This window comes from Fulmarus glacialis, unplaced genomic scaffold (assembly GCF_000690835.1).
Source record: "Fulmarus glacialis isolate BGI_N327 unplaced genomic scaffold, ASM69083v1 scaffold31130, whole genome shotgun sequence".
NCBI classification, from domain to species: Eukaryota; Metazoa; Chordata; class Aves; order Procellariiformes; family Procellariidae; genus Fulmarus; species Fulmarus glacialis.
Window position 1 is genome coordinate 20,531 of NW_009188793.1, and position 7,111 is coordinate 27,641.

Consider the following 7,111-nt stretch of genomic DNA (forward strand, 5'->3'; position numbering starts at 1 on the left):
TAATTTCTGCCCCTCCTGATGAAGGCAGAATTTGACACCTTGCTCTCACGTTCTCTTTCTACGAAAACTAAGATGGAAACAGAAAATAAGTGGCTGTTGCTTCCTCTCAATGGCTGTGGGACTGTGGTGCCAACAACACTGATGCAAAAGGAAACCGTTTTCATTAGTTGTTAAAACAGCAGAAGCTTGTTTTACTTTGGCTGCAACATCCTTGTGACTCCCACGCAGGAAGTATTCATGCAGTATTCCACACAGGCAGAATACGTCCAGTTCCTAGAAGTCCAGATACAAGAAACTGTAGCCCAATTTAGAACTACGCTGATCTTGGATTATAAAAGTGAGACGTAGTCTGCTTTCGTATGTAACCCTGGGCTAGACTTCCTGAGTTCTTTTCTTGTCTTTGTCCCTAGACTTTCGACGATCTTTGGCAAAACACATCCTTCAGTGTATGCCTCACCTGTAAAACAAGGCTAACGACCAACGGGTGAAAGACTAGGCGTTATTGTTACTTCATGGACAACCTCCCACACATAATAAAGGTACCTCTGAAGGGGAAATTTGTTATTACTGGTTTCTAAGTGTGCCTAGGTAAATTTTACTATGAGAAAAATAGCTACTATTCCACTACTTCTTTTGCACCAAAGCAAATGAGTCAAGTGGCTTATGAAACTGGCCACATCACTGAGACGGAGAGGGCATATTGCATATTCACAAGAGCTTAACATTGTTTTATTTACACTTTCATTGCTAGGGGCTGTGAAATGGAACAGAATTCTATTTACCAAATACTCTTGCTGGTGCAATAAGTTAGAAGATTTCTCAATTAACACATGGAGCTTATGTATAAAAGACAAGAGGTTAAGCAACACTGCAGTGGCCAATGGACCATCTGGTGAACATTAGGATTGTCAATAAATCACAAAAGCACCAGTTCATCATGAAAATTCCATTTCAAACCACTGACAGAAAAAAAAAAAGATGGGAAAAAACCTCACAAAATTGGTATTTTCATCTTTTATAAAAACAGGAGCATTAAATAACTTTAATCTAATTTCAATTGTTTTATTGGTTCTCTTCTGATGACCACATGGCTTCACATACTGAATATTTAGCCCTTTGTCTTGCACACAAAAGCATTATGAAATAACTTGGTGCATCATCACAGGAGAAGCTCATCTCTTTCCTCTTAGTCTTTTTCCTCACCATGGGTGATAACGTAACAGAGGTTCTTATAGTCAAGATTACCAGAGACATCTGGAGGGAAAGCAGCAAACATCTGGTTGATCTGCCAAGCAAGCAGGAGATAAGTGTTACAAATGTAGGACTGTGGGACAGCAACATGTACCACTTTTCATTTTCAACCCAGTTCAGCTCCCTTCTGTCTTGATCCATTAACCACTATGGAAAATTTTTCCTTAGCTTCAGTAAAATTGAAATAGGAATTAGGACACAACTAGTTAATACAGTCCTGCTATAATCCCAACAAGTTTCCTGTCAAAAAGAGCTCTCCCTGAAATCCAGGTAAGCCCTGGCCAAATAATGTATTGCAGTCTGTCCTCCAGTCTGTTCTTGCCATGAACCAACCCCACTCAATCTCCTCTTCTGAAAATAAAGTCCCTCTAAATTCCTCCCAGCCAGCAGAATCCATGTTCAGTCTCACACAAACCACAAAGTCAGTACCTCATTTCAGAACTCATTTCAGATTTCAAACAAAATAACCCTCACAGAAATGGAAACCAGATCACAGTCCCCACCCAAACCCACTTGAACTCTAGTAAATTCATTGCCCAGCTCACCATAGGAAAGAACAGCAAGAGATAGGCCACGCTTACACTTGGATGGAAGTCCAAAGAATCTGTTTGACTTTGATTTAGCTATGGAGCTATTCAGAAGAGATGCTTTGAAATGTTCCTAATTGCTAGAGCTGGCATCAACCTTCTCTCAGTCTGGATTTGAGCTGAATTCATGCATTGAAAAAGGGGCAAATACTTATTGCTGAATAGTAGCTGGAGATAGATTTCTATTTTGAATAAAGCAGAAGGTCCTTACCTCTTCTTGACTGAACCGGTCTGCCTGTGTCATAAGCATTTCTTTGATGCTGTTCAAATAAAACGAAATAACCTGATTAAAGGGTGATAATGGCACATGACAATTCAGATGGCAAGATCCCTCCTGAAGTCGCATGAAAGAAAATCTGTGTGACCGCATAAATTAGAGCTGTTAATCCTTACATGATATTGTAAGAGATTTTCTGTGGGTACCCATCAGTGTCAATGCCTCGCTCTGCCAACTTATTTTGCTTTTGTGACATTTTATAGAGGTTTAAAATTGTTTAAGGTTATTACTCTAATTGAAATACAGCAATTTTGTATGCTTATCTTAACCTAAAATGGTAGGTTTTCTCACTTGCTGTTTAAAGTTTGCATCACTTAACAAAACTGAAAGAGAGAATATTTTCTGTAAAATCTGAGGATGAAAGGAACAGAGCATGAAATGAGAAAGAGGACTTGAAAGAGAACTCCAACAGCTATTCCGAATCATCATCTGAGAATCCCTTTATTTGCATGCAGTCATTCCCAGAGGAGGCTGTGAAACTGCATGAGACCTGTTGTATTTCACGGTACAATGTCTTGATCTGGAGTTACAGCACTGTAACAAGGAGCTTATCCCTCACACAATCTGCGTCCTATGCAATGACATCAAAGAGAATATTTTTGGGACAGACCCTCAGCTGATTTACCCTCTGTTTTCAAACCCATTGTGGGAAGTCAGTCGAGCATGTAATTTTTTTACCTAAGTTTATAGGTGAACAGAAAAGCCAGGAAAAATAATTACTGTTTCTAGTCTAACCCCTTTAAATAAAACGTCTTTATATTTCACCCAGTTACTCATGTGCTGAGGGCAGTACATGCACAATGTGCTAGAACTTCCACCAGTATGAACTCAGTTATACCACATAAACATCCCTTTCACTTGCACTAATAATTTCCCTTTCCTGTAGAAGAATTCGTATATTAATCTCAAAGAGTTTGCGTTCACACTGAAGAGGCAGACTTGTCTCCTTTTGTTACTACCAAAGGTATTTATACATTATCAGGATTTTTTCTAGATCAGTAAAACAGACTACGAAACTGTGATAACAGATGAGCAGTCTGTTGCACAAAAACAAAAGCTGAAATAAGTATAGAAATCTGTTTTAGTTTGTAGATTTGAAAAAAGGCTGGTTTTTTGAAGAATTTGTTGTGGGCGAGTGAGAGCAATAGCTTTTCTGGAAACAGCCCTTTCTGCTTTTTAAATTGAGTATTTATTTCTGCTTTTTAAAGTGAATATTTAAAACTAACTATTTATAATAGAAATCATGCCTGCACAGGAACATTTCCATACGAGCAAAATTCACCTAATGTGGATGCAGATGTTCAGACAAAACAGTAGAGCTTCCCTTTCTGCTCCCATACACCATGCATCTCGAGCGAAAAAAGTCACACAGATAGAAGTATAGTTTTGATGGCAGAGCTACAACTGTACTTCCTCATATCTCTGACACACATATTTTTTTCCACTAAAAGGCTACAACAAAAAAAATCCCAATTTGCATAAGAAGCATATACACTTCTGAATCTCTTTCTTGTTGATGTGAAGTGCACATTTGGAGGGACAGAAAGGGAAAACTGAAAAAAGAAGTTTCTGAGTGATGAATAAGGATCTTACCCACAAGGACAAGAGTGAAAATATCCATGCAAGTTTTGGGAAATACTCTGAGGTCACAGGCAGAGCTTAAGACGTTGTATGTATTTTTTCTGCATGACTTTACCATTCTCTTTACTTAGCAAAGTCTTTCTTCATCTCTTTCTCTCATATTGCTGTTTCTGTTTTGTTATCATGGCCATTTGTTATGTGACTGCATTTTTTGAAGTGGAATTCTCAAATGATTAGTGGGTGCAAGAGTGGAGTGATCATAATCATCAACATAAATTGATTATTGGATATATGTGCACTGGGGCAAACAGCATTAGCAAATGTAAATAGGAAGTGTGATACAGGAAGGTGCTTGGTGAATAGAAGGAAGCACTTACAGCAATTTTGTCAGAAGTCACAAATAAACTTCATTACAAACAGGACTGAATTAAAAAGAGATCTGGGCACTATGTGTCTTCTGTTCACATGCTTAAAGTATTTAGGGGAAAAGAAAAGATCAAATATCTAATTATAATCTTCTGATGCACAGCCCAGTAGGCTCTGGCACACTCATAAGGAAGAAGGACTGAGTTAAGGATCTATGCATATTTTCCATTATTTATTTTATAGGGAAATGAACACTCACAATTTCCAAAGCTAGAGATTATGCACTTTTTTCTTTGTGTATCTTGTTTTCTTTTTTAAAGACTATTTGCTTCTCAAAAAAAAAAAAAAAATCGAAGTCTTCTGGGCAAAAAAGAATATCCATTTGCCTTGACATAGGAGTCTAAATGTTATCTCTTGTCCTGGCTGACATCAGTTCCTTCTACAGTTACAAATACTTTGTTGCATTCTTATATTTTCAAAACCTTTTTTTAAATTATCTGTGCAATCTCTGGGACATTTTGGTTTTCCACTGGGCTTGCCCTTTCTACAGCGCTCTCTTGGAGAAAACCAGGTGAATTGAAATGAGCAGTGCTCTACAAATATGATGAGAAACGTCACTAGCTCAGCCAAACTAATCTCCAAATGTCCAGAATGTGTGTAAACTCCCTGAGTCCATTTTCGCCTGGTACAAATCTGAAAAGTTTTGTTGGCATCAGCATGAGACACAGTTGATGTTGGCCTGGCTCACTTTGTTCAATGAATGGCATTTAGGGCTGAATCATCTAACCTTTCCAAAAGCTATGCCAGTTTACACCAGCTGTGAATCTGACCTAAAGCATTTTCTCTTTTTGACATCATGCTATAGGAAGGATTTTATGCGTGGTATAATGATGCAGACAAACAAAGTCTGTCATTGAATTTGGAAGTAAGTTATAAACTCCTGGAGCTTCTGGAAAGGTTAGAAGACTCCATCCCAGCTACCATCAGCTGGACTAAGTGAGTCATTTCCAGGATAGAGGTGAAGACACGCAGAGGGAAGAGACATAAAAATCCCCAGAAGGATGTTAACTCTATGAACATAAAAAGAAGTTCTGATTAAAAGGTCAACATGGCTGGCTTTGGAGAGAAACATTCCAGGATTTTTTAATATGGAGAAATATTATTTATTAACATTAACTGTCATATTGAAATGGCTGTATGAGCCAACATAAAAATTATTTCAAAACCTTCAAATGTCTAAATTTTGGAAGCATATGAATAGAAGTTAAACCTCAAAGACATTCACGGAATTGATTTAATGGTTTGTTCTGTAATGATCAACATTACCCTCGGGTCTAATAAGTAAACATTACGCTCTGTTGTGGTGATGAATTAAAACAATTGTCTAATGTTAGCAGTGCAGTGGGGGTGGGGACAAGGTTGACATTTTCCATCAAGGAAAAATAAAAGTATTTCTCTCTCATCTTAATTTTGGAGTGTGATACTGCATTCCTGATTTGCCCCAAACTCCAACTGGCTTCCAGCATCCAAGGAATGTAGAACTGGACACAGGGTGGCAAGCTTCAGATTTTGTATGCAGTATGTTGTTACAGAGAGTGGTGGGAAATGTAACATTTCATGGGTTTTGTATTATCAGAAGGTTGAATTTCATGGTTGTGATTTCACTACCGTGTGATCTGGCCTATTTGGCAATAGATTACACTTTATTCTGATTGTTTGAGTCACTTCTGATGTATTTCTCTGACTGTTCTTCCCAAGCTGTTTGGATAATGTTAACCCCAAAACAATCAGGATGACTGCTAACTCTCTGTTCCTTCCGATTGTTTGCTACATCCACTTGTGTTTTAATTAATTTGGAAGTTCTTTAGTGAAAAGACTGTCTTTTTGCTTGTAGTTTGCATATTGCTTACCATAATAGGACTCTCATACCCACGGGAATTAAGTGCCACTGTCATAGAAAAGCATATTGGTAACAGAGGGAAAAATTGTATGTGAATTTTGTATTTTCAACTAACTTTCATGAGACATCAATAATTGCAGATAATGTCATGGAAAACTTCATCTCAGAGGTCCTGGTAACAGGTTTAGTTTTCATTTACCATATCACAACATTACCAGAATTCCTTGATGCAAATACAATTTTGTAACTCATGGTTCCCTAATAAACTTTCTATACATATTATGCTTTATAAAATCTACCTGAAATGGCTGCTGCAGTAGAAGTATAGACCCCAAATTAACCAAGGAATTTAAGCATGTGTATAAATCTAGGCACATAAAGCATTTCACCAGAGCCATAGGTCAGACCTCCTCATCCACTGCCCTGATTTGATATCATTTATCTCATTTACCTGAAGGCCTGCTTACACCGTTCTGGCAGCGCAATGAGGATTTACGTTTGTGCAATCAGCACTTAAAGTCCTTTTACCCTGCTTTGTTGGTGTAACAGGTTATGAATACAAATTAGGTCTTGCCTTCTTATTTAAAAAATAGCCATATTGACAATAATTGCCATATTATTAGTAGTATTATTTGGTTTGGCTCCCATCATATCTAGTGGAAATTTACAGCAAATTATTGTGTAGAAGCAGAAGGCTCAAACAGTAAACACATAACAAGGAAAATGTCCTCACTAAAACCATGTCCCGGAGTTAATTAAATTGATCACTTTTTTTAAAAGGAGACTAGCTTCCCCATTTTAGTCAGGCACTCCGAGAGTTAGGCACCAGACATTCATTTTAATTTTACACATGGAGTTAATCTACAAAGAGTCATGTGTTGATTTATATCCAGACCTTCAAAAAAGGCTATCTAATGGCCTACATGTGATTATATTTCCATTGCCTGTTGCAATGTCTGAAGACAATAACATCTCTTTCATTCATAATATGAATGAAATACATTCATACAGTAGTCCAGTCTTTTAACTCTGGCTTACAAAGCTAAATGTTTCTCTGCCTGACATTTCCTCTGTCTTTTAAAATACTGTGAAAAATATAGCTTTTAAGCAGTTCTTTAAACCTGTGCTATTATCATCATTATTATTTTT

General features: G+C 37.4%; 1 long non-coding RNA gene across 1 annotated transcript; it reads right to left on the minus strand.

The window, feature by feature from the left end:
- Positions 1-757: 757 nt before the first annotated feature.
- Positions 758-2,098, minus strand: LOC104078303. The gene is made up of 2 exons (XR_683535.1): positions 2,050-2,098; positions 758-1,285 (listed from the first exon to the last, which is right to left on the minus strand). It is a non-coding gene; the product is annotated as an uncharacterized LOC104078303 (long non-coding RNA).
- Positions 2,099-7,111: the final 5,013 nt, after the last annotated feature.